We start from the raw sequence: 7,198 nt of genomic DNA, 5'->3' as shown, positions 1-7,198 counted from the left end.
TAAAAAAAATATATATTTTTTTTAGAAAATGAGTGATGGTTTCTCTAGATAAGACCATTATTTCTTGTATGGGATCGTGTAGAATAATTTGAAGGTGCAATGAAACTAATTTTGACCTTCAACTGTTTGGTGTCCATTGAAGTCTATATGGAAAAAAATCCTGGAATGTTTTCATCAAAAACCTTAATTTCTTTTCGACTGAAGAATGAAAGACATGAACATCTTGGATGACATGGGGTGAGTAAATTATCAGGAAAAGTTTATTTAAAAGTGGACTAATTCTTTAAGTGAAAACTCTTACCTAAGAATTTTTAATGCTATTTAGGAGAACTTTTAGTTGTAAGATAAAACATTTCGTGAATACGGCCCCAGGTATATTGGACCAGGTTTGGTGTTAAAGTCTGCAGGACAGTGGTTCTCGAGGGCCAGAGCTGAGATCACCTACAATATGTTATGAACATGACTTTCAGAGATCCAGATTGACTGCTAGATCGATCACTTACAACAGTGGTGTCCAGTCCTGGTCATGGAGGACCAACGTCCTGCAGTATGTAGCTCCAACTTTCTCACACACCTGCCTGTAGTGTCTGGTGATCCTGAAGACCTTCATCATCTGGTTCAGGTCTGCTTAATGGCTGGAGCCACAGTTAATTCTTCAAACAGGACTAGATGGCAATAAATACTGAAAAGAGAGAGGACAAACAACATTTAATGGTATAAAGCCAGTTTAAAATTTTATTTTTTATGTATAATAACATCTGAGAATGTACATATGACACCACTGTACTGAAAAGTATTTGCCATTTAAGTAGTTGCAATTTAACATACAGTATTTGCCATTTAAGTGAGGATCATCTCATTTTTAAAAAATGACACCCGAAATATTAACGGATAACATAAGCAAAATCTTCATGAAAATACAGTTATATAATGCAAAGAAAGTTTTTGTAAATGTGCATGACAAATCTACAATGCAAAAACTGAGAATGTGTGACTGAGACAAACAGTACTTACAGGGCAGAACCAATGATCTGATTACACACAAGGAAGAGGGAGAAAAATAAACAAAAATATATTAAATATTGCTCTGTATGGATGAATGTGCTGATTAAATGTACACATTCAAGATAAATTATTACATTAACATTTTAGTGATCTATTTCATGGCCTAAATGTTTTACTTCAGTTATATCTTTTCATAATTAATTAAATATTACAGATGGTTGATTTAATTTGACAGTTATCTTTTCGGGTGAATATAGGCCAATGAGTCCTCTCTCTTTCACTCTCTGTCCCCGCGCGTACACGCGCCAGCTTGACAACGCGTATAAAGTTATTGTAAAATTTGTTATTTTTAGGTCACGATAACATGATAGTAATATGGCCGTAGCTTATGCAACGAGATTTAACCTGTTAACTGTCACCCCCACTTTTTTTCTTAGACAAGAAAATGCACTATACAAACTTAAATGGTTGTAATTCAAGAATACTTTGGAGTATAGACATAAGGTTGGTCTTGTTTTAAAGATGAAATTTGGCAGATTATTGTAGAAGTGAAATAACCTATGTAAGTGAAACAAAAAAAAAGTTATAGAAGTTTAAGTTTATGAAAATGTAAAATGTAAAAATATAATATTTGGATGTTATCTTTTGAACTCTTGGCATGAAAACAAACATGTTTCAACCAATCTTTAATGATTTTTCATGTTCATCGCTATTTCAAAATAAAGGTCTGAACATGCCTTATGAGTATGAAAATATGCTTGTTGCAAATTGATAAATTACTGCTCTTCTGTAATTTATTTTGAAAATCAGTCACCAAATATGTAAACTAGAGATTCTAAGCTTTCAAATGATATATAGTTTGTCAAGATTAGTTTAGGTTTAGTATAGAATATTACTGTTTTAAATATGTAATGGCTGTGGGCCCACCGGTGGGCCCGTGACAGTTAACAGGTTAATAAGGGTGTGCAGCTTAGTTATTGTATTTACGTCGCTGTTTAAATCTTTAATACAAAGACACAACTGACTCAGGCCGGCCATCATAACAAGCTCGGTCGAGTCATCGCGTAAAATAGCAACGGAGAAACAATAATAAATCAAATTAACACCGAAATGGTTGTAAAACAATTCAAGGTAATGAATTAATGCGGTTTTTAAAGTATATTACCTCAGATTACCAGAAAATGAATTGTCTGAGCGGCTAGTCGACCGTTATAACATTTAAACGCAGCACGCTAAATAACATAACGTTACTCATCAGATAGACCACTAAAGCAGGTGTAATTTAATTCCAATTAATTCATTCATTACCATTTCGACCTGTTACACTAATTTTAATTGAAAACTCAGAAATTACTATAGAAATATAAAAAGCTTACCTGTTTGCGGTACCAGTCGATTCCGGAATGACAGTTCATTGATGCTGTTCCAGCAGTCTCATTGGTTAGAATTAATCACGTGATGTCATATTACTAATAATTTATATTTATTTATTTATTTATTGTCATTTCAGAAAAATAATATATTAATATTGTGTGTGTGTGTGTGTGTGTGTGTGTGTGTGTGTGTGTGTGTGTGTGTAATATATTATATATATATATATATATATATATATATATATATATATATATATATATATATATATATATATATATATAATATTATATATATATAAAACTGAAAATTCAGCTTTGATCACAGGAATAAATTACACTTTACTGTATATTGACATAGAAAACAGCTGTTTTAAATTGGAATAATATTTGACAATATTACTGATTTTGTTTGTATTTTTAATCAAATAAATGCAGGCTTGGTGAACAGAAGATACTTCTTTTAAAACATTAAAAAAATCTTACTGACCCCAAACTTTTGAATATATATACACACACACACACACACACACACACACACACACACACACACAGTTGTCTCAGTCTCAGTCTACAAATAAACAGGTAAAGACAGTACTTGTCTTGCTATCTTGTTGACTGTGTGCAGTTTTAGTTATGGGATGGGCAAATGAATGTAATGACATTGGTGACATTTTACTAGATTGTTAAAAAGTTTGATTAACCCTGTGCCTTGAGCATTTAATCATAAAACAATGATTTAACTTGTACTGTGCTGTGAACATGGGGGGTTGCCCACAGTAAACCTGCTATGGGCCCCGGAGCTAAGGGCCCCACATGGGCTAACCAACCCCACAGAAAACCCACACTTAGTGGGTGAATGATGAAATCACATTAAACTTGAGTTCTATGTTGATAAATTAAAATTGATTTCTGGATATCGTTATGTTATTTTTGTACACACACAAACAAACACGTTGTGCTTTCATGTTTTATGGAGACTTAATGGTTTTTATACTGTAAAAATTGTATATTCTATCCCCCTACACTAACCCTACCCCTAAACCTACCCATCACACAGAACATTCTGCATTTTAAATTTTTAAAAATCATCACTTAGTATGAAAAATCTCCCCACACGGACAAGGATTTCAGATATTGCCATCTTTGTGGGGACATTTTATCCCCATAATATAGGGTTTACCAGGCCACACACACACTCCTGTCCCACCCAGTTTTTAAAACAAAGTTACGACACTGTTTCCCATGCGGTTACACTGCAAAAGGGAAAATGGGACAAAATGGAAAGTTATGTTGACCCATGACCTATATGAATGAACAATTTTGTGTGAATTCTATTAAACAATACATATATTTAACAGTATAATTTCTATACATATTACATAAGGATACCATTAAACAATTGAAAAATGAGCTAAGATTTAGTTTGTGTGTCATATTTAATCTATTTTGTTGTGTTGTAATAATTGTAAAAAATAAATAAATAAATCTGCATCTAACCTATAAATTGTACATCATTAAATCAAACTAAAGAAACCACTCAATTTATTGGAGTTCTAATGGTTCATACTGGTGTCAAGATACCAACGTGTAATCTATAGGTTGCCAAAGATGTTCTATTGGTCCTTAATGGTATCCAATAGGCAAAATATGCTACCAATAGAAGAAAGTAAATTACCAATAGAAACCCACTTGGACCATTACATTTTCCATTAAAACCAATACAGGCAAATAGGCAAAACATGCCACCAATAGAAAAAAGCAAATTACCCATACAGACCCACTAGGACCATTACAGTTTCCATTAAAACCAATACAGTTCCCTTTAAAACCATTAAAACCATTACAATTTCTGTAATGGTTTCTATTGTTTTTTTCAGCAGGGTCATCTTTGCATAATGATGCATTTAAAAGTTAATGACCGAACGCATCGTTATAAAAGTTCACAACGCTGTTGCAGATGAAATATAATGCGGATAACATTTAATAAATATCTTTTTGTCAGGTTATATTGATTATTAATTATTCAAGCCCCTTTTTCTTAACCGCTCTGCTTAACCGTCGGACCTCGCAAGTGTTTTCCACATTCAGATCAGAAAGAAGTTCGAAAGCACTTGGGCTCAATGCACGAAACTTACTTTTAGCGTTAGGTAACGTTAAGTGCCTATTACCAACACAATCCAATCTTAAGTTAATACATTGTTCGACCGGACATAATAACTGTTATTGTGTTTGCGCACGTGATATCAGGAAGCAATGTATACACACATGACGGCAAAGCGCAAATCGAGATACCCCTCATCTTATTTTACTGCAACTATCTGTTTCTGCTTCTTTATCATATTTATAGTGTGTGATTTAGAAATTACCTTATCCTACATCACATATTTTGATTTTGGACGTCTGGTCACTTTATTTCTTATATCAGAATATTATATAACTGTTAAGCCTACTATGAATATTAAAATATGCTGAACAATGTGTCCTGTATCAGCTACATGAATAACCTTTGCCGCAAAAAACCCCCGCGTCAGAATCAGTTAGGTATTCAGTGAGATATGATTAATTAAATGCGCTGACAGCTCATTGCACCTGGCAAACAAGTTACACTGAGTGGAGCTGGCGACCGATCCAAGATGGCGGCTCGATAGGGCGTTGTGGGAGCTGAATGAGGCCGCTGGAGCGATTGCGCAACACACGCCTCACGAGCAGTGTAACTTTTATTATGACACAGTCGCCAGCGCTGCTTCCGCTTTTCCTGTAAATGAGTATGAGGTAATGCAGCTCTGTTTATAGAGGGTGAATTCAGGTAGAGTGGGACATCAGGTTGAGTGGGACACTTAAGCTTTTGGGTACTGTAAAGGGTTAATTTTGTAAGCCAATCACAACAATTGTTACTGTGTTGTAGCTGAATGTCTATTGGATATGAAATAAAGGTTGTGATTGGTGTGACATCACAGATGTGGTCCGGTTGTTATTTTTCAAATTGCTTGACTCCTGGGACCTCACGGTAAGCCACCCGGCAAGTGTAAATCTATTTCAGAATAATAAGGTTGATAATTCTGTCACTTATGATGTAACAATAAAACTTTTACTTTTACATACATTTATACTGTCTGTGTATTAGAGATTAATAACAATGAGCATCTAACTGTATAAAATATTTGTGAAAATTAGATTCACAGCACTGTCCCACTCAACCTCACAGTGTTAGGTTGAGTGGGACAGTGCATTTCAGGTTGAGTGGGACAGTTTTAGGGCTAATGCTAGCAAACACAATGCAGCCATTTCATGAACAAGAAGATAACATTTTAAAGTTATAAGTTATAAGTAATAATAATGTGTCTGAATATAAAATTTTTATAACATTTTTATTTTTCAATATACACAAGATGGCACCCATACAGAGAGGAGAGGGACAGAGAGAGAGAGAAAAAAGGAGTGACAGGGCAATACAGAAAAGGAAAAGACAGCAAAGTAGGAAAGGAAGAAAACTAAACCAGTGGAGTGAAGAGAGAATGGCAGGGGCTATTGAAGAATATGAACAGGAGGTGACTGAAGGACACAAACCAAAATTAAGGTTTCTAGCCAGGGCATGGAACATCCCAAAATCAACACTGCAAAGGCGAGTGAAAGGGCTGGTGAGTGGCTACCGCCATGCCTCAGGTAAGAGCCCCCTGCTCTCAGCTCAGGCTGAGAGTGAATTGGCTAGCTTTGTTAAAATGTTAGCTGAAAGGGGGTTCCCCCTGGAACGCAGTGATATACGGCGTATTGCGTTCCAGTACGGCAAAATTAATGGCATCCCTGGTTTTTCTGCCGGTCACTACTGGTTTGAGGGGTTCATGAAAAGGAATCCAAACCTGAGCCTCCGCAAGCCAGAATCACTCTCAGCTGCAAGGGCCTCTGGGATGAATCTCACAGTAGTTGAGCAATGGTTTCAGACCTACACGTCACTCCTCCACCGCCTACAGATCCAGGAGATGCCATCTCACCTGTGGAACTGCGATGAATCCGGACTGCAGGACCATTTCATCTCAAAAAAGGTTGTTGGGGTGACTGGCAAGTCCTGCTTCCAGGTAACATCAGGGGAAAAAGGAGAAACGACAACAGTCCTGGCTGGGTTCAATGCGGTTGGGACTTACACCCCCACAATGGTAATTTTTAAGGGAAAGAGGCTCAGGGCAGAGTGGCTGGAGGAACGACCAGAAAAAGCAATTATCCGCGTGTCAGATAATGGCTGGATAAACTCCCAGCTGTTTCTGGAGTGGGGCCAGCGGTTTGTCCAGCAGCTGCCTAAGGAGGATCCAAGACCCCATGTCCTGCTCTTAGATGGCCATTACAGCCATGTCTTCAATCTGGAATTCTTGGAGCTCATGAAGAAAAATAATATCCATGTAGTGAGCTATCCTCCCCACACCACCCACGCCCTCCAGCCAGCAGACAGATCGCTGTTTCGAAGCCTGAAACACCACTGGCAGGAACTGGGACGCAAGTGGACAAGAAAGACAGATGGGAAGAAGCTTCCAAAACAGCTCTTCTTTTCTGTGTTCAGCCCCGCGTGGAAGAAGGCCGCCACTGTTGAGAATGCCCAAGCAGGTTTGACTCTTTTATTAATAATTAGTTGTCTTGAATTATTTGTATAAAAAGATTAGCAGTAAGTGGATCATTGTTTTTACTGTCTTATTAACATTGCATCATTACATTATACAAATTACTCTTCTACAGGTTTCCGAGCCTCAGGGATGTTTCCTGTCTCCATGAAAGTCATTCCAACTGACCTTTTCTTGCCAAACCAAACCACTGAAAGGGTGATTGAGGAAACA

The 7,198-nt window shown here is 36.6% G+C and overlaps 1 long non-coding RNA gene across 1 annotated transcript; it reads right to left on the bottom strand.

The window, feature by feature from the left end:
- Positions 1-240: 240 nt before the first annotated feature.
- Positions 241-2,563, bottom strand: LOC125275151. The gene is made up of 3 exons (XR_007186391.1): positions 2,382-2,563; positions 1,015-1,031; positions 241-682 (listed from the first exon to the last, which is right to left on the bottom strand). It is a non-coding gene; the product is annotated as an uncharacterized LOC125275151 (long non-coding RNA).
- Positions 2,564-7,198: the final 4,635 nt, after the last annotated feature.

This window comes from Megalobrama amblycephala, linkage group LG9 (genome assembly GCF_018812025.1).
Source record: "Megalobrama amblycephala isolate DHTTF-2021 linkage group LG9, ASM1881202v1, whole genome shotgun sequence".
NCBI lineage: Eukaryota > Metazoa > Chordata > Actinopteri > Cypriniformes > Xenocyprididae > Megalobrama > Megalobrama amblycephala.
Note: the sequence above shows the minus strand (reverse complement) of the source record. Positions and strands in the feature narration are given on the sequence as shown.